At 46.2% G+C, this 19,447-nt stretch overlaps 1 protein-coding gene across 1 annotated transcript in view; it reads right to left on the reverse strand.

The window, feature by feature from the left end:
* The window catches only part of HDGFL2 (HDGF like 2), a 2,035,019-nt gene that overhangs the window by 651,626 nt on the left and 1,363,946 nt on the right, over positions 1 to 19,447 (reverse strand). The gene's annotated exons all lie outside the window — the stretch shown is intronic.

The following is a 19,447-nucleotide window of genomic DNA, read 5'->3' on the forward strand; positions in this document are numbered from 1 at the left end:
TAGCATAAACAAATATAATGCAATCAGTTAGCCATTTGGAAAGGGTTCGTTTAGTCACTGCTACACCTTTCCTGCTGTCTGCAAAGGCTACAAAAAGTTGATCTGATTTCCTGTGATCCTTTGTTCTATCCAGGTAAAATCTAAGTTGTCTATGAACATCCAATTTGTGTAACATATACTCCAACTTATTGGAGTGATTTTTGAAAAAGGTAGGGAGTTCAATGGATTGATTAATGTTATTAATAGAGCAAACTTTGGGGAGAAAGGACGGATTAGTGCGAAGAGATACTCTGTCAGAGTGAAAGATCAGATAAGGGTGTTTAATAGAAAGAGCCTGAAGCTCTGACACCCGCCTAGCCGATGTAATGGCCACCAAAAGAGGGTCTTCCACGACAAATACTTCAATGGACAAGAGGAGGCTGGTTCAAACAGAGGTAACATCAATTTAGATAATAAAAGGTTCAGATTCCAAGGAGATGTAGGAGTTCTAACTGGTGGTCTAATATGGAAAGATCCTTTTAAAAAGGCCTTACAAAGTCTGTGAGCCATAATAGGTGCCCCACATTCTTCCACATGAAAGTTGGAAATGGCAGCCAATTGCACTCTTAAAGTGGCAGGAGAAGCTCCTTGGTGGAACAATTCGGTTAAAAACTCCAAGATCTTGTTTAAAGGAGCTATAACAGGGTCCAAATGTTGTGTATTTGCCCAGAAAACAAAGCGCTTCCATTTACTAGTGTAGGTCTTTGTAGTGGAAGCTTTATGAGAAGCCACTAGTATATTCTGAACTGCAGGTGAAAGAAGATCAGACCTGGCTAAGTAGGGAAGCGGAGCAGCCAAGCTGCTAGTTGGAGTGACAGAAGCGAGGGGTGGGGAGCCCCTGACGAGTGGGTCAGTAGATCTGTATCCGGGTCCAGGATCCAGGGTCCCCGAATGCGGTGTGCCAGAAGAAAGGGAAACCAGATTTGACGAGGCCAGAATGGGGCAATGAGGATAATCGTCCTTTGCAGGTTGTTGGCTTTCTGCAGAAACTTTGCAATCAGGGGAAAGAGAGGAAAAGCGTACAGGAGACCCGGGGGCCAATCGTGAACCAGCGCGTCCCTGGGGACTTCCCCTGGAGGGGGTAATAGGGCAAAGTAGCTCCTGCATTTGGCGTTCATTGGAGACGCAAAAAGATCGCAGGAAGGCTGGCCCCACTTGCAAAACATCTTCTTCGCAACTGACTGTTTGAGGGACCACTCGTGAGGCAACAGGATTGCTCTGCTCAACCTGTCGGCTATGACGTTGGATGACCCCGGGATGTGTGTTGCAATCAGAAAGCGACCCGTGGACTCCGCCCATTGCCAGATTCTCATGGCCTCTCTGCATAGCTGATAAGACTTGGTTCCCCCTTGTTTGTTTATGTACCAGACTACGGACATGTTGTCCATCTGAACTGCAATAGTCCCTAGAGGAAGAAGGGGAGCAAAGTGTTGCAACGCTAGAAACACTGCCCTCAACTCTAGAACATTGATGTGCAAATTGTACTCTAAATTGGTCCAAATCGCCTTGGACTGTCTGTCCCTGAAAGATGCCCCCCCACCCTATCAGGGAAGCGTCCGTGGTCACCGTAGCTGTCGGCGTGGGTAGCACAAATGGTCTTCCGCTGGAAAGGTTGCAAGTCCGGAGCCACCAGGCTAGGTGTGATTTGCATGTGTTTGTGATCAGAATTTCGTGTGTCAGAGGTAGCTGTTGGAACGACCATTGTGCAAACAGTAGCCATTGTAGAACTCTCATGTGCAGTCTTCCCAATGGTATCGCAATGAGAGAAGCTGCCATGAGACCCAAAACCTTCAGAACCAGTTTTGCTGGGGATTTTCTGGATGACAGAAGAAGAGATATTTGGCTTTGTAGTGAGGCTATCCTTTCTGGAGGAAGTCTTAGAATTAAATGATGCGTATCCAATTCTGCTCCTATGAATGAGATATGCTGTGATGGCTGTAGTGAAGATTTTTCGAAATTTACTGAAATTCCGAAATGAACACAAAGCTGTAGTGTGTAATCCCTGGCCTGAATCAGTTGACGCTGGGTGGTGGCAGAAAGGAGCCAGTCGTCCAGATACGGAAACACCTGGAATCCCAGGCGTCTCAGGTGAGACGCCACCACTGCCATGCATTTGGTGAAAACCCTGGGGGCTGAGGTCAGACCAAAGGGCAGGGCTCGAAACTGAAAGTGGCTGGCTCCCAGCCGGAAGCGCAAGTGATCCCTGGACGCCCTGGCCATTTTGATATGGTAGTATGCGTCCTTCAGATCTATTGAGCACATCCAGTCGTCCTTCTGTAAAAATGGAAGGATCGATTGAAGCATGACCATTCGGAACTTTTCTTTCTTGACGAAGGTATTGAGGTTGCTTAGGTCCAGAATCGGCCTCCAGTCCCCTGTCTTCTTTGGAACTAAAAAGAACCTTGAGTAAGTTCCGAATCCTCTTTGGTCCGCTGGGACTGGTTGGATGACTATTTTTTCTAGCAGCTTTGAAATTTCTATAGCTGCAGGGTCTCACAGATGGGGCGGCACATCTGGGAGTCTTCTCTTCGGAATTGGGAGCAATAGGAAGGGTATTCTGTAGCCTCTGGTAACAACGCTTTTTACCCAGTTGTCTGATGTAAGATTTTGCCAGGCCTGAGGGTATAAAGCTAGCGACCCGACTGCCTCCAGAGCAGGACAGTCGGGCCTCCTCTCAGGAGTGCTGGAAAGGTTTTCCAGGGGTGTATCCCGTCACCTTGGTTTTGGACCCCTCTGCCGCCAGGCGGCGTCTTCCACCTCTACCCCCTCCTCTGCATCTAGAGGGGGCATCACCCTGTGTGCCTGGGAAAGATCCTTGGGGTTTTCGAAACCACATTTTCCCACCATGTTGCTCTTTGGGGTACGGTCTGGATGGGGTGGAAAAACGGACTCCGACAGCAGACAGAGTCTTTCCCTCCTGCTCACACCGGGTAAGGGTCTCCTTTACTTTGGGGCCAAAGAGAGTGGCACCATCAAATGGGGCGTTAGTAAAGGAAGACTTGAAGGCTTCCACAAATGAACATAAGCGCATCCAGGATTGTCTACGAAGAGCAATCGCTGAAGCTGCTGCCCTACTCGATCCTTCGGCTGCGTATGAGATCAGCCTCATGGATGAGTTTACAATGGATGTAAGGGTATTGAGATGTGCCGTAACTTTTTCTGAAATAGCAGCATCTGTAGTACCCTGGAGGGTATCTCCCAACTCTTTGATTAGATCCCTCTGTAGCCGTGTGAAGTGGGTCAAATAGTTCAGGGATCGCATAGAAAAAGCCGCTGAACTAAAAATGCGCTTCCCATACCTGTCCATAGTCCTAGAATCTCTGTTAGGCGGATGGACAGATGAGGAAGATTCAGACATCTCCTTTTTCGTGGCCGCTGCCACCACCATAGCGTCCACTGGCACTCCCTTTGCCAGATAAGCCTTATCCTGAGGGGCAGTAATATATTTGTTAGGCTTTCTAGGGACTGGCTCCACCGTGTCAGGCGTCTCCCACGCCCTTCGAGCAATCAGCTCCATCAACTCATCGAAGGGTGGAGTGACCCAGGAGGAGGAAGGTCGAGCACCGAATGCCTTCAGCAAAACTGACTCATCCTCAGAAGGGTGGAGGGCTTGTCAATCACCTCTCTGCTTTAGGATCTCCAGAATGTCAGAAAAAGAGACATCCTCTGAGGGTGACTTTGGGGACCCTTCTGACTCATCTAAGTCAGTGTCCGATGTCAATGATTCTTGTGGAGAATCTAAGTGTCTCCTCTTACACAATCTTTTCCTCGGAACTTCTTCGGTGGGAGCATCCGAAGAAGCCTCTGAGGAAGAGGGGGCACCCTCCAGGGGTGGCTGAGACACAGGTGCTCGACGCTTAGATGTAGCCGTAGGTGCAGAGGAGGATAACGGTCCTTTATGGGGAGGAGAAGCTGTTCCTGCTGATGTGGTTGTCTGGGTAGACAACACCTTCCTCATGAGGTCGAAGGCCCCCGGGTCCCGAGTCGAGTATCTCCCGGTTCCGAGGAAATGGGAAGAATCGCCGAGACAGGCACCGAAGGCATCGACCCCGAGGACGGAGCCGAGTCGATCCGAGCCGAGGCCCCGAGAGGGAGCGTCGGAACCGAAACATCGGTCCGACTCTCAGTCCTGGAACCAAGGATGGATCTTCGGCTCCGAGACTCCGGTACCGGATCCGACAGAGTCGAGGTGAACGGAGCCGACCGAGAGAAAGACGGTTCTGGCACAGAGGGCTCCACAATCAGCAGATCAGCCTCTTCCGGCTCTGAAGACTGGATAGGTTTCGGAGGAGGAACAGATGGAGATAAGGGAAGGCCTTCGAGTCTCGACACCAACTGGGAGGAGACAGAGATGAGCTTGGATAAGGCCGTATTCTCCATTAATTTCTGAACCACGCGGTCTACATCGGTGTCGGAGAGGGGTCTGGAAGAGCGCGTCGAAGGATTCGAAGACGGAGCCGACCTCAACAGTGTCGGGGGAGGGAGCTCCGTCACCGGTTCCAAGACTCGAGGCTCTGAAACTGACAATAGTTCAACACTCGGCCCCGAAGTCTGTGGAACCGGTGATCGAACTTTAACTGAAGAGCTCGGAGCCGATGACCTGGGCTCCGACGTCTTTGATTCCTTCGAGGATTTGGATGCCTGGTCTGATGCATCCAGAGCCTCTTGAAAGGTAGGTTTTAAAAGACCCCTATCCATAAGTTTCCTGCGCCTATCTGTCATGACCCTTCCACTGAAAGTATGACAAATTGAACAGTCTTCTTGCAGATGGAGAGGGCCAAGACAGTAGACGCAGGAACTATGATTATCAGTCACTGACATCTTTTGCCCACATTGGCAACGTTTAAAGCCAGACTTAGCTTTCTCAGACATTTTAGTTATAGCTAACAAAGGTAAAGTTAGTAAAATGTCAAGTCCAGTAGTTATGTCTAATCCAGAAACTTTAGTCAAATCCAGTAAAAAGTCAATCCAGTAAAAGGGTGGGGTTAGGCCCCGAGGGAAAACTCTAATAAAGTTTAAAGAACTTTATATGGAACCGAGAATTCCTCGAAACACTATAAACACACACACACAGTCACTTAGATAATATTTTAGAAGAAAGAAATTCTTAAGAAATATAAGAAAAATATAAATCTTAGCTTAAGGTTGCTCGAGCTCATCAAACTGATGCGAACGCTGCAGCGGCAAACTAGATCTGAGGTAAAGGCAGAGGGGGATTGTGGGAGTTAGGTTGGTCTCGAGCTTCTTCTCGATGCAGAGCTTGCAAAGCGGCCGACACGGAGCCGAGGATCGGCTCCGAACCCAGGTGCAAGAACAAACGGCGAGATCGAACACTCTCACATCTTACCACTCACATAGTTAGGTTTAGGGATGACAGACTGGGTTTTTGTTGAGTGAAGAGGTCCATTTGTTATGGTAGCTTGTAGTACTTGCCACTCCTGACGAGAAGTAAAACAGGAAGAGAACCAATGCTGCCTTGGCCAGAATGTAATCCTTAACATTAGTTTTGGTTGCTGTTTTTGGGACTTTAGAAGAACTCTTGGAATAAGTGGTAATGCAGGAAAAGTGTAGAGGAACTTTCTTGTCCACTATCTGTACTACAAGCTGAGGGGCAAGGGTAACTGATTTTATCTGTGGTGCAATGACTCGAGTGTATGCATGACCTGATGAATCTCAGCCATCCCATGGGCAATTAACCGTAACCTTATCCATACTCAGCCTAGTGCATCAGTGTGTCCAGACTGAAATTTGTAGACAACCCCCAAGTTTTTATGGTCATTCTGCATAACTATTAGTGATATATCACATGGTATACAAGGCTGCCCATCACAATCCTCAGGGTTCATGGGATGCAGAGGGATTTAAAAGCTGACAATGCCTTCTGCATTTCTGGTATTTCCTTTACGTCAACAACACAAAGCTTGACCTACAACCTGCTAAATGTGGCTGTACCTTCACTCATTCTCTAAGTATTCCCGAGGCCTTGTTTGATGCATCTGTGATGAATGTCTGATTTTGGGTTGGGGGCAAAAAATCATTCCCCTGTTTTCATGGGATGGCTGATATCCAGTTCCTTCTTAAAGCAAGGGAGATTTGGGAGGAGATGTTCTTCTGTATACCTTAGCTGCATGTGAACATCCGCAGAGTGGAGTATCCTCTCCCCTTTACTTTGTGGTCTAAGAAAATACAGTGGGAGATGGTCTGGTTAAGGGTCACTTCTGCCACCACTCAACATACAAAATGGGTTAGTATGAAGGCAAGGTAAACCTGCCCACATGGAAAACCAAATACGTCTCTCTAAGCAACATGGCTTGCAATTCCAAGATCCTTGTGGCTGAGGTGATGACCATCAAGAATGTTATTTTCCATGACAAGAACTTTATGTTTACTAAGCTTGCTGGGTTGAAAGGGGGAAGTGTTAGCTTTTCTATATTCCAGGCCCAAGATGGTACAATTGTCCCCTTGGATGGCATGAGATGCAATACTACTTTCAGAACTGTTAGATACCCTTGCTAGCGAAGGTTCCATACACATGGAAGTCTTTATGGCCCAAAAGGTGGACCTTAACGGAAGCATATGTTAAGCTTTAGTGAAAAAGCCCTAGCAAGTATTCGAGTACCTGTGTTACCTCAGCTTCAGTGAGTATTATGCCCTCTTATGGCACCACACAAACTTTCTTTCATTTTACCAGACACAATTTACTTGTTTAATCTCCTGGCCTCCCTCAGTATGAGCACATGTCCTGAGACATAACCCTTAAAGTTCCTCCTGAATCACTTCTGTAAATCTGCTAGTGATAACATATCCTTCCTATCAGTGCTGTAAATCTGATAGTGATAACAAATCCTCCCCATCAGTGCTGTAAAATCTGCTAGTGATAACATATCCTCCCTATCAGTGCTGTAAATCTGGTAACAACACATCCTCCCTATCAGTGCTGTAAATCTGCTAGTGATAACATATCCTCCGTATCAGTGCTGTAAATCTGGTAATAACATACCGTCCCTATCTGTGCTGTAAATCTGCTAGTGATAAAGTACAGTTGTGTACCTACCATAAATGTAGATGCTCGAGTGTATTCACTGTTGCAGTCATTACACTTGGGGTTATCCTGCTGGCAGGCTACCCGCAATTGGCCTGAATTCCAAAGTCCTGGTCCGGCGTCGGTTGCTGTTGCCTCTTCCCTGACGTCAGTGCGCTAGGGGTATACAAGATGCAGCCGACGCCATTTTCTTCAGTTTTTCTTGCCCCAGATGTCAGGTGGCCCCAAGAAGGTAGGCTATACACATTGCTTATAAAAAAACATACACTAAAATAAACAATACCTTCATCTACAAGCAAATACACCACATAGGTTGTATAGGATAGAGAAGTACAGATAAGTCCAAGCAAAGAAAGGGGGATGGTGGGTGGGTAACCTGGACTGCAACAGTGAATACACTCGAACATCTACATTTATGGTAGGTACACAACTGTACTATGTTCATCGTGCTTCACTGTTGCAGTCATTACACTTGGGTTGAATCCCAAAGCTGAGGTTGAGCGGCTGGGTCCAAATAGGAATAGGAGTGGCTATGAGGCCCTGCAGAACTGCAGTGGCAAAGCCTGCGCTGGATTTAGAGTAAAGAGGTAAGTGGTAGTGCTTAGTAAAAGTGTGCACTGAAGTCCAAGTTGCAGCCTCCAAAATTTCCTTGGTTGGCACTCCTCTGAGAAAGGCTGCTGATATGTAGCTGCTGCCCTGGTAGAATGCGGCCTAATATTCTTAGGCACTGATTTGCCATGCTGTGCACAGCAAAAACGAATGCAGTGTCCTATCCATTTTGAAATAGTCTGCTTTGAGGTAGCCTTTCCTGGTGATCCTGCAGCATATGCCACAAAAAGTTACTCAGTCTTTCTGAAAGCTTTAGTTTTGTCCAGGTAGAAGCGTAATCCCTGTGTATGTCGAAAGAGTGCAGAAGTCTCTCCTCTTTATTTTGGGGATTTGGATAAAAAGTTGGCAAATGAATGGTTTGGTTAAGAGCCATACTGGATACTACCTTTGGCATAAATGTTAGGTTTGTCCGTAGAGAAACCCTGTCCGGATGGAATATAATAAAAGGATCCACTGCCATTAATGCCTGCAACTCAGACTCTTCTTGCTGAAGTTATTGCTAGGAGCAGAGCAGTTTTCCATGATAAGAATTTTATCTCAGCTGTATTGGCTGGCTCAAAAGGAGGCAGTGTGAGCTTTTCCAAGACAAAGTTGAGGACCCATGTAGTGGTGCTACATGGTGCTCTCCTTGGGGGTCTTATGTTTTTGGCCCCTCTGAGGTACTGTCTTAGCAGTGGATGTAAAAAAAAATAGGCGGTTCCGTATTGTAATGAGCTGAAATGACAGAGGCATGGATCTTAATTGATGAGAAGGATAGGCCTTTGTCCAGCATCTCAGTTAGGTATTGTAAAATCTGAGGAATATTTGGAACAAGCGGTTCAAGTCCTTGTGCCTGGTTCCAAGCAAAGAATCTCTTCCATTTTTCTGTATAAGATTTTCTGGTGCTGGGCCTCCTGGCTTCTAAAATGACATCTTTAACTGCTTTAGAGAGAGGTGTGTTCTGAGTGGTTATATTACTCACCATGCAGCCAGATTTAAGGTTCTGAGTTGGCTGTGCAGGATATGATTGTTTTGTTGGGTCAGAAGATGAGGAATTTGAGGTAAAATCCAGGCTGGGCCTAGAGACAAGCTCTTTACGATTGGGTACCAGTGCTGGCGTGGCCAGTCTGGGGCAATCAGAATCATTTTTGGCTTCTCGTCTGACCTTTAGGAGTACCTTGGATAGGAGAGGCAGTGGAGGAAAGGCATAAACTGTCAGGGTTTTCCAGCTGAATGACGGAGCATCCACCTTCCATGCTTGTGTGTGATAAGTCCTTGTGCAGATTCTCTGTAGTTGGCAGTTGTGAGGGGAGGCAAATAGATCTATGTCTGGGCATCCCCATTTCCTTATTATCATGCTGAAGACATGTGGATCTAGTTTCCACTCGTGAGGGTCCATGAGGTTTCTGCTTAGTTCGTCTGCCAGAGTATTTTTCTTTCCTGGCAGGAATTGTGCCTGCAGATGTACTTGATAGGTCAATGCTGTGTTCCACAAAGTCATGGCTTGCCTGCAGAGGGGGTAGGAATGTGTGCCCCCCTTGCTTGTTTATGTACCACATGACTGTAGTATTATCCGTCTTTAGCAAAAGTTGTCCTGGATGAAGTAGATCCTTGAAGGCTGTCAGGGCATTCTGTACAGCTAGCATCTCTTTTTGATTGATATGAAGATGCATTTGGTCTGCGGGCCATGTGCCCTGAATACATTTTCCCGTCATGTGTGCCCCCCAAGCATAATCTGATGCATCTGTTGTTAGTGTCTGTCTGGCTGTGGGTAAAGTGAATGGATGTCCCTTGTTGTGGTGACAGGCCAGTGCCCACCATCGAAACTCTTGTTGCAGGCAGGGAATGAGAGTAATTATTGTTTCCAGGCTGTGGCAATGTTGAGTCCAAACACTTTTTAGATACCATTGTAGCTTCCTCATATGCAGTCTTGCATATGGAATTAGCAGGATGCAGGATGCCATGAAGCCCAAAGCCTGCAGAATTTTTCTTGCAAGTAGCTGGGTCTTTGTTGCCATCATTTGGAAGTAATGAGTCAGTTGCCTTTGTTTGTCTGGCGTGAGATAAGCCATGTGGGCAGTTGTATTTAAGCTTGCACCCAGGAATATTATCTCTTGAGAGGGCACTAGTTTTGATTTCTTTTCGTTTACTGTGTACCCTAGCCAAATTAGTAATCTTTTTACAAACGCCAGATGCTTTAGTAAAATGTCCTTGCTCTCTGCTTGAACAAGGCAGTCGTCCAAGTAGGGGTATATTTGAATTCCTTTTTGTCTGCAAAATGCAATTACTGGTGCCAGGCATTTTGTGAAGACCCTAGGCGCAGTAGATAAGCCAAAGGGCAGTGCAGAGAATTGGTAGTGCATTAAGCCAGCTATGAATCTGATGTATCTTCTGCAAGACTGTCTGATTGGGTCATGCAGGTATGCCTCTGAGGTCCAAAGTAACTAGCCAAGCCTTCTTGTCCAGCATGGGTAGAAGTTGTTGCTGTGTCAACATTTTGAAATTTGGAACGTCCAGGAAAGTATTTAGTGTAGACAGGTCCAGTATTGGTCTCCAGGCTTTGTCCTTTCTGGGTACCAAGAAAAGTCTTGAGTAAAATCCTTGCCCCTGCTCTTGCTGTGGTACTTTTTGAATAGCCCTCATGTCCATGAGAGCAGAAATTTGTTTTTGTGCCTCTGCCCATTGATTGTGTGGCAGGTCTGGCATAACTTTTGCCCTTGGGAGGGTGTGAAAGTGGAACCTGTAACCCTGAGAAACAATATTCAGTACCCATTTGTCCTGGGTGATCATGTGCCAATTTTGTGAGAAAAGTGCTAGTTTTCCCCTTAAGTGTGCTGCCAAAAGTTAAGTGCTTGGCACTGGTAGTGGGAAGTCATTGGGACTGTTTCCTATATGGTTGTGATTTGTCTTCTCCACCTTTGGAAGCTGAAGCACCCCATTGTTTAGGCCTGTATGAGCCTTGGGGCTGAGATCTGCCTCTTGGGCATCTGTATCTGCCTCTCTGTGGCCTGTCTGACACTGGAAAGGACCCATTTTTAGATGGCCAGTTCCTGCTAAATCTGGGTGGCTGAACCTGTAAGAAATCCATTACTGTCTGCATTGATTTTGCTTTATCCTCCATTTTCTTTGACACCTCTTCTGCCTTAACAACAAAGTATCATGATGTAATGGAGCATCCAATAATTTTGCTTTAACATGATCAGGTAAACTCTGTTCCTTTAACCAAGCATACCTTCGAATGACAGAACCTGTAACTGCGGCCCTGGAAGAGGCCTCGAGTGAATCAAAACCACATTGCAAAGTATGCTTTCCCACTTGTTCAGCTGCATGCAATAAATCCTGCATTTCCTTGTTTTCAGGACATTCAGAGCTTGTCAACATTTTCTGTTTTAGCAGAGATAGTAGGTATTGTTGATTTTTAAGCATGTGAAACTGGCAGTTTAAAGCCCTTACAGCTAAAGTAGCAGAGGTGTAAACTTTTTTCCCCCACCTGTCCAGTGCTCTAGAATCCCTATCAGAGGGAACAAGTTTTTTTGCAGTGGAAGCCTTGACCCCTTTGGGACCCTTAGAAATAGTTTCTGGATCAGCAGCAGGGTTTCTATAAAGAAATTTATGTGAGTCTGGAACCCTGTAGTACCTATCTGGCTTAACTGGTGCAGGGGGTAAAGAATCAGGAGACAGACTGGATTCAGAAAATACATCATCTACAATGTCTATCACAGGAGGGATAGCAAGAGGTCTGTGCTGAGGCAATAAAAGAAAGTCTCTGAGCCTTTTCTTGGATTCTGAATAATCCTGGCTCTCCCAATGGAAATGCTCCCTCATGGTGTGCAGGGTTTCCCCAAAAGAGTAGTCCTCAGGAGAAGAAGCTGAAGGGATAGATTCTTCAGCATCAGAGTCCTCATAGGGAGGAAGGGAATATCCCTGTTCTGAAGAGGAATCAGAAGAAATAGAAGCCTGGTCAGAGGAGTCATAGTCAGTGTCTTGCCTAGGCCTTTTATCAGGAGGGGGATGAGAACCCCTGATCAAAGTAATTAGGTCCTCGGCCATTTTAAGCATCTGTTTCTTAGGCATGGAGTCCAGGAGGATGCTGTACTTGTTTATTTGCCTTTAAAGGTGTTTTAGACTTTGCCTTGGCTGCTGAAGTGATCTTGATAGTAAGCTGTGTAGGTCTGAAACCACCCTCAGAAGCTGATGCCTGCTCAGCGGCTCCGGACCCATCTGAGGGAATAGTTTCCATAGGCCCAATACCTTGAGTTTCCAGAGGCCTAGTTGTCTCCATGTGGGAGTGGGAAGTGGCCTGTGGCTCTGAGGTAGCGGGTGTCAGGGGCTGCAAAATCGCCTCACTGAGAACCGGCGACTGGCCTAGAAGAGGCTTCATTGTCGGTTTTGGACCTCGGATGCTTGTCCTTTTCTTTGTCCTTGCACTTTTTATGAACTCCGGTCGTCGGTTGCTCGGATGGCATTATACAGTTAAACCTTCGGCCAAAGTAATGTAAAGCAAAATCAAACCAACGCTTACTAGTGCGTTGGTTGAATCTAGCACAAAACTGACAACTAGCAACGTCGTGGTCAGGGCCTAGGTAAGGAATACAGTAAGAATGAAAATCCTTATGAGGTATTTGCTTCCCACAAGAAATACAATTGTTAACTTTTACTGACATCGGTCTGGAGCAAGAAAAAGTTTCCCCAACGGGATACTTAGCTTTATTGAAGACTTCGGATCTGAAATTCAATTTCGAAAATCTCAGGAGTCGGCCGACCGGCACTTGCGAACTGCTTTTGTTTCGGGCACTGCGCGGCAAGAAAGACTGAAGAAAATGGCGTCTGCTGTATCTTATATACCCCTGGCACACTGACGTCAGGGAAGAGACGACAGCAACTGACGCTGGACCAGGACTTTGGAATTCAGGTCGACTACGGGTAGCCTGCCAGCAGGATAACCCCAAGTGTAATGACTGCAACAGTGAAACACGATAAACATCATATCCTTCCTATCAGTGCTGTAAATCTGCTAGTGATAACATATCCTCCCTATCAGTGCTGTAAATCTGCTAGTGATAACATATCCACCCTATCAGTGCTGTAAATCTGCTAGTGATAACATACCCTCCCTATCTGTGCTGTAAATCTGCTAGTGAAAAAGTACAGTTTTGTATCTACCATAAATGTAGATGTCCGATAGATATGCAACTGCAGTCATAACATATGGGTTGTCCTGCCTCAGGCAGCCCTCGGTCGGCCGGATTCCAAAGTCTGGGTCCGGTGTCGGCTGGTGTCGCCTCCTCTCCGACATCAGAACGGCTGGAGTATAAAGGCATCGGCCGACGCCATCTTCTTCAGTGTTTCTTGCCCCAGATGCCAGGTGCCCTCCAAGGAAGGCTAAACTTGGTGAATGGATAAACAATTCCAGACATGCACAACAGTAATAAACAGATACACCATAAAAGATACCCCCAGCTAATAGGGATAGGGGTAGTGGACCCATAAGGAAAGAGCAGAGGGGTAGGAGGGAGGGAAAATCCGACTGCAGTTGCATATCTATCGGACATCTACATTTATGGTAGGTACAAAACTGTACTATGTCCTTCAGGAATGCAACTGCAGTCATAACATATGGGTTGAATACCATAGCCAAGCTGGGGGTGGTTGGAACTAAGAAAGTGATGGTGTAGCTAAAATGCCCTGCAGGACTGCCGAAGCAAAGCCTGCTTGGGATCTGGAGTATAAGGGCAGGTTGTAGGGTTTGGTAAATGTATGCACGAAGCTCCATGTAGCAGCCTCTAGAATGTCCTTTGTAGCCACTCCTCTTAGGAAAGCTGTAGATGTGGCTATAGCTCTGGTGGAGTGTGGCCTAATATTGGCTGGCACACCTTTTCCATGGAAGGAATAGCAGAAACTGATGCAGTGTCCAATCCATTTGGAAATTGTTTGTTTGGAGACTGCTTTTCCTTGTATTCCAGCAGCATAGGCTACAAACAGTTGGTCAGACTTCCTGGTGGCCTTAGTTCTGTCCCGGTAATAGCGCAGTTGCCTGTGTATGTCCAAAGTATGCAGCAGTGCTTCCCCCCTGTTTTGAGGGTTGGGAAAGAAAGTAGGCAGGTGAATGGCTTGATTTAGAGACACCCTTGAAATTACTTTTGGCATGAATGAAGGATTGGTTCTTAGAGAGACTCTGTCCTGATTAAAAATGAGAAAAGGAGGTACTGCCATAAGTGCCTGTATCTCCAAGATTCTTCTTGCTGATGTGATTGCCAGTACGAAAACCGTTTTCCATGAGAGAAATTGCATTTCTGAAGTTGCTGCTGGTTCAAAGGGAGGAAGAGTTAATTTTTCCAAGACGAAGTTGAGGTCCCATGCAGGTACTGGCGGTTTCCTGGGAGGTTTGATATTCTTTATCCCCCTTAGGAACGGTCTTAGCAAAGGATGTGAAAACACCAGTGGATCACAATTGTATTTCGCTGAGATTGCTGAGGCATGAATCTTTATGGAAGAATATGAGAGACCAGTATGAAACATTTCTGCCAAGTATTCCAATATCTGAGGTATACTCAATACTGTTGTATCCTGACCCCTGCTAGCATTCCAGATGCTGAATCTCTTCCACTTGGCTGAATAGGTTTTTCTGGTGGAAGGTCTGCGTGCTTCCAGTAAGCTCTCTCAAACTTTTTTGGAAAGAGAGATATCGGAAGGAGTTATGGTAGCCTCCAGGATGTCAGATGTAATGTTTTCAGGTTTTGATGAACCGTCTTGCAATTGTGTTGTGTTAGAAGTACAGGCCATAGGGGCAGAGGCCACGGATTGGTCCGAGATATGCTCAACAGCAGTGGGTACCAGTGCTGCCTTGGCCAGTCTGGAGCAATCAAAATGCCTGTTGGTTGTTCTGCTTTGACCTTCAGTACCACCTTGGTCAGCAGTGGTAGAGGAGGGAATGCATAAATTGTTAGGGACTTCCAGCTGAAGGAGAGAGCATCCGTTTTCCAGGCTAGAGGACGGTGGGTCCTTGTACAGAACTTTTCCAGGTGATGGTTCATGTGAGAAGCAAAGAGATCTATGTCCGGTCTTCCCCATGTCCTTGTTATTTGTGAGAAAATGTGAGGATGCAGCATCCATTCGTGTGGATCCAAGAAATTTCTGCTCAGCTTGTCTGCCAGCACATTGTCCTTGCCTGGCACAAACTGGGATTGTAACTGTATCTTCAGACTTAGGGATTTTTCCCAGAGGATCATTGTTAGTCTGCAGAGTGGATAAGAATGAGTGCCTCCCTGCTTGTTTATATACCACATAACCATGGTGTTGTCTGTCCTTATTAGCAAATGTCCTTGTTGAAGTGATTTTTCGAAAGTCTCGATTGCATGTATCACTGCCAACATCTCTTTTTGGTTTATGTGCAGATGCCTTTCCCTTGGTGTCCACTGACCTTGAATGCATCTGCCCTCCATGTGCACCCCCCCATCCATGGTCTGAGGCGTCTGTTGTAATCATTTGACCTGCTTGAGGTTTGTTGAAAGACATGCCCTTGTTTAACTGACTTTCTTGATCCCACCACAGAAATTCTCTTTGCAGACATGGAATGAGTGGGATTACGTCTTCTAGGTTTTGGCTGTGTTGGGACCATAAGCTTTTTAAATACCATTTCAGCTTTCTCATATGAAGTCTTGCCAAAGGTATCAGAAGAATGCAAGATGCCATGAACCCCAGGGGCCTGCAGGATTTTCCTTGCAGTCAGCTGGGAGAACTTTGCTAGGCCTTTGAAGTACTCTGGTAACTGCTGTTGTTTTTCCTCTGTGAGATAAGCCATCTGTGCTTCTGTGTCCAGTTTGGCTCCTAGGAAAATAATCTGTTGGGATGGCAGTAGTCTTGACTTCTGAATGTTGACTGTGTATCCCAAGGCCTGTAGTAATTGAATGACATAGTCCAAGTTTGCTATCAAGGTTTGTTTGTTGTCTGCTTGTATGAGGCAGTCATCCAGGTAGGGGTATATTTGAATCCCCTGGAGCCTGCAGTGTGCCACTACTGATGCCAGGCATTTCGTGAACACTCTGGGCGCAGAAGATAAGCCAAATGGCAATGCTGAGAATTGATAATGCTCTGTCCCTGCAAGAAATCTGAGGTATCTTCTGCAGCTTTGTCTGATTGGGACATGCAGGTATGCCTCCTTGAGGTCCAGAGTGACCAGCCAAGACCCCTTGCCCAGCATGGGAAGGAGTTGCTGCAACGTCAGCATTTTGAACTTTGGCACAATGAGATAAGTATTTAGAGTAGACAAGTCCAGTATAGGTCTCCATTTGTTTTCCTTTCTTGGAACAAGGAACAGTCTTGAATAAAATCCCTGGCCTTGTTCCTGTGGAGGAACCTTTTCTATTGCATTTATGTTTAACAGCTTTGAAACTTGAATGAGTGCCTCTGCCCTTTGATGAAGTGGCAGGTTTGGCATGCCTTGTCTTATTGGTAAAGTATGGAAGTGGAATCTGTAACCTTTGTCTATTAAATCCAGAATCCAGTTGTCCTTGGTTAAGATATGCCAGTTTTTTGAGAATAAGGATAATTTTCCGCCCAAGGGTGCTTCTCTTTGAGCCTTTGTAGGCGGTATGAAAGTCAAGTCATTGTGGTTGTCCTTGTGGTGCAGCTGGGCTGCCTGCGCCACTTCTTTGATTTGGTGGTTGCCATTGGTGGCCCCTGTAGGAGCCTCGGTATTGCCCTCTACCTCGGGCACGCCTGTTTTTTCCCCTTTGAAACTTGTCAGTGTCTGGAAAGGACCAATTCTTTGAAGGCCAATTCCTGCTGAATCTGGGTGGCTGAACCTGGAGGAAATCTGTGACTGTCTGTACTGATTTAGCTTTTTCCTCAATGGACTTCAACACATCTTGTGCATTAGCACCAAAAAGCTTCTGTTTTTCAGAGGTGCATCAAGTAACTTTACTTTAACATGGTCTGGTAGTGGCTGTTCTTTTAACCAAGCATGTCTACGTATAACAGCCCCAGTCATAGCTGCCCTACATGAAGCCTCCAATGCATCATAACCACACTGAAGAAAATGATTGTTAACCTGCTGAGTGTTATGTACTAGATCCTGCAATGCCTTTAAATCAGTAGGCTCAGGGGAGGCTAGCTTTTTCTGTAAGTCATCCAGTAAAAAATCCTGGTACTGAAACATATGAAAAAGGCAGTTAAGTGACCTCATGGCCAGGGTGGTAGAGTTATAAACTTTTTTACCTCATCTCTCCAGGGACCTAGCTTCCCTATCCGCTGGCAGTGGATTCTTGGCTGTGGAAGTAGCCACTCCCTTGGGGCCCTGTGAAATAGTTTCTAGATCCACAGAATGGGCCTTAAAGAGATGCTTGTGGGTGTCAGGGACCCTATAGTATCTGTCTGGCTTGACAGGAGCAGGAGGGAGAGAATCAGGGTTAGCACTGGAGTCGGAGAAAACATCATCCAGGACATCCATAACTGGAGGGATAGCTAAAGGTCTGTGCTGGGGAAGCTTGAGGAAGGTACGTAGCCTTTTCCTGGAATCAGAGAATTCCTGACCCTGCCATTTAAAATGCTCCCTCATGGAGTGCAGGACTTCACCGAACGAAAAATCCTCCGGAGGAGAGGCAGAGGGAATTGATTCCTCAGCATCAGAGTCCTCATAGGCCTGGAAGGATTCTTCTTGGGTATCAGAATGCTCAGAATCCCCAGAGGCTTCATCTGAAGAGAGGTTGTCGGCCTGCTCAGTTCTGGGCCTTTTCTCTGCAGGCGGCTGAAAACCTCTGTCTGGATGAGGCTGAGACCCCCTAATAAGAGAAATTAGATCTGCAGCAAGAGACATGATCTGTTCATCAGAAGAAGGGGCCTGTGCAGTAGGTTTAGGATGGGCCTTGTGCTGGCTGGTGGCCTTAGCACGTGCAAAGGCCTTGATGGACATGGATACAGGAGGCCTAGCTGCCCCACGTGCAGGAGTAACCTTGTCCACAGCAATGGTGTCGGGTAGATCCAGAACCTCGGTTTCTGGAGGAAAATCAACAACCGGCACTGGAGTAGACTCCGAGACCGAAGGACGAGTTACCGCTGTGTCGTCGACCTGGAGCGGTTGAATTACCGCTTCCGAAGGGACCGAAGCACTCGCGGAGGGTTTAGGAGAAGTATCGGTAGAGGATGCGGGCTGAGGATGTCGGTCCTGGTCCTTACGTTTTTTTGTAAGTTTGAGTTGTCGGTTGATCCGACGGCATGATATAAGCGAAAGAATCACTGAAAAAGTCTTTGGCAAATTCTGCCCGGCGCCTGATAGTGCGCTTAATAAAGCAAGCACAGGCAGCACAGGCCGAGACATCGTGGTCTGGGCCCAGGCAAGGAAGGCAATAGGAATGGAAGTCCTTATGAGGTATTTGTTTACCACAAGACAAACAATTATTAACTTTCTCAATTTGTTCTGACATCAGCTGAGGCAAGAAAAAATGTTCCCCAACGGGGTACTTAGCTTTTAGATGACTTCAGTACTGAAAACACAGGAGCTGACCGACCGGCACTTGCGAGCTGCTTCTGCTTCGGGCACCGCGCGGCAAGAAAGACTGAAGAAGATGGCGTCGGCCAATGCCTTTATACTCCAGCCGTTCTGACGTCAGAGAGGAGGCGACACCAGCCGACGCCGGACCCAGACATTGGAATCCGGCCGACCGAGGGCTGCCTGAGGCAGGACAACCCATATGTTATGACTGCAGTTGCATTCTTGAAGGACATCATATCCTCCATATCAGTGCTGTAAATCTTCTAGTGATAACATATCCTTCCTATCAGTGCTGTAAATCTGCTAGTGATTACATATCCTCCCTATCAGTGGTGTAAATCTGCTAATGATAATACACATCATTCTCATCCTCCTTCTGAGCAGCTTCTGCTTCAGTAACACTTTTCAGTCAGAAAGGCAGAGCATCAATGCTACATTTTGCGAAACATTCAGTGGAAGTGGACAGCCCGATCTCACAGTCAGCCTCAAAGAAGGGTCAAAAACACAGATAACAGTAAACAGTCAGGAGACACAGAGAGATAGGCAAGGCCTTCTAATTTCCAACCTAAAGCAATTAAACAAGGTACAACACTTGGAAGGGTGCCAGTCTTCACCCACTATCTCAACAGGTAGACAATCTCCCCCCTCTTGTTAATAAGCCATCTTTCTACTTACAGTGAGCAGTAATCTGCATAGGGAAGTACCACCTCTAAATAGGTGCATTCAGACTCAGAAAACAAAATTCCCTACTGTAAGAAGGGAATGAAATTTCTGTAAGGGGTACTTACCGCTTGTGCCATTCTTGCTCTGGCTGAACACACTCCTGCTGTGTGCTGTAACTTTTTTTTGGAATGTCTATTACTGTATGATTCACAGTGTTTACTGGCATGTCTATTACTATTGCTTATAAATTGCTTCAGACTTTTCTTCATGTGCTTTCACTGTAAAGGGTCTATATCAAGGCTCCAACAGCCTTTCCCCTTAAACAAATGCACAGAAAATAAATACATTTTTATTCTCCAATCTCCTATTTCTTAGCCAAGGACCAAAAGAGGAGGTCCTTATCTACAGAAGAATTAATGAAATCCAGCTTCACCTGACTAGGAAGGTGTTATGTCCTCTGTTAAGTATGTCTAGGAATCAATGGTTTAATAGTAAACATCTACTGCATCACAGTACATTTCTTTGAATGTTTAGGAGAGAGAAGCTGCATTAAGTTCAGGATTTCCTATTTAAGGTACATCTCCTTAATTCCCTCTGTCATAGACTTTAACTTGCCAAAAAACAGA

The sequence above is a fragment of the Protopterus annectens genome, chromosome 13.part0, assembly GCF_019279795.1.
Source record: "Protopterus annectens isolate FY-2018-M chromosome 13.part0, PAN1.0, whole genome shotgun sequence".
NCBI classification, from domain to species: domain Eukaryota; kingdom Metazoa; phylum Chordata; order Ceratodontiformes; family Protopteridae; genus Protopterus; species Protopterus annectens.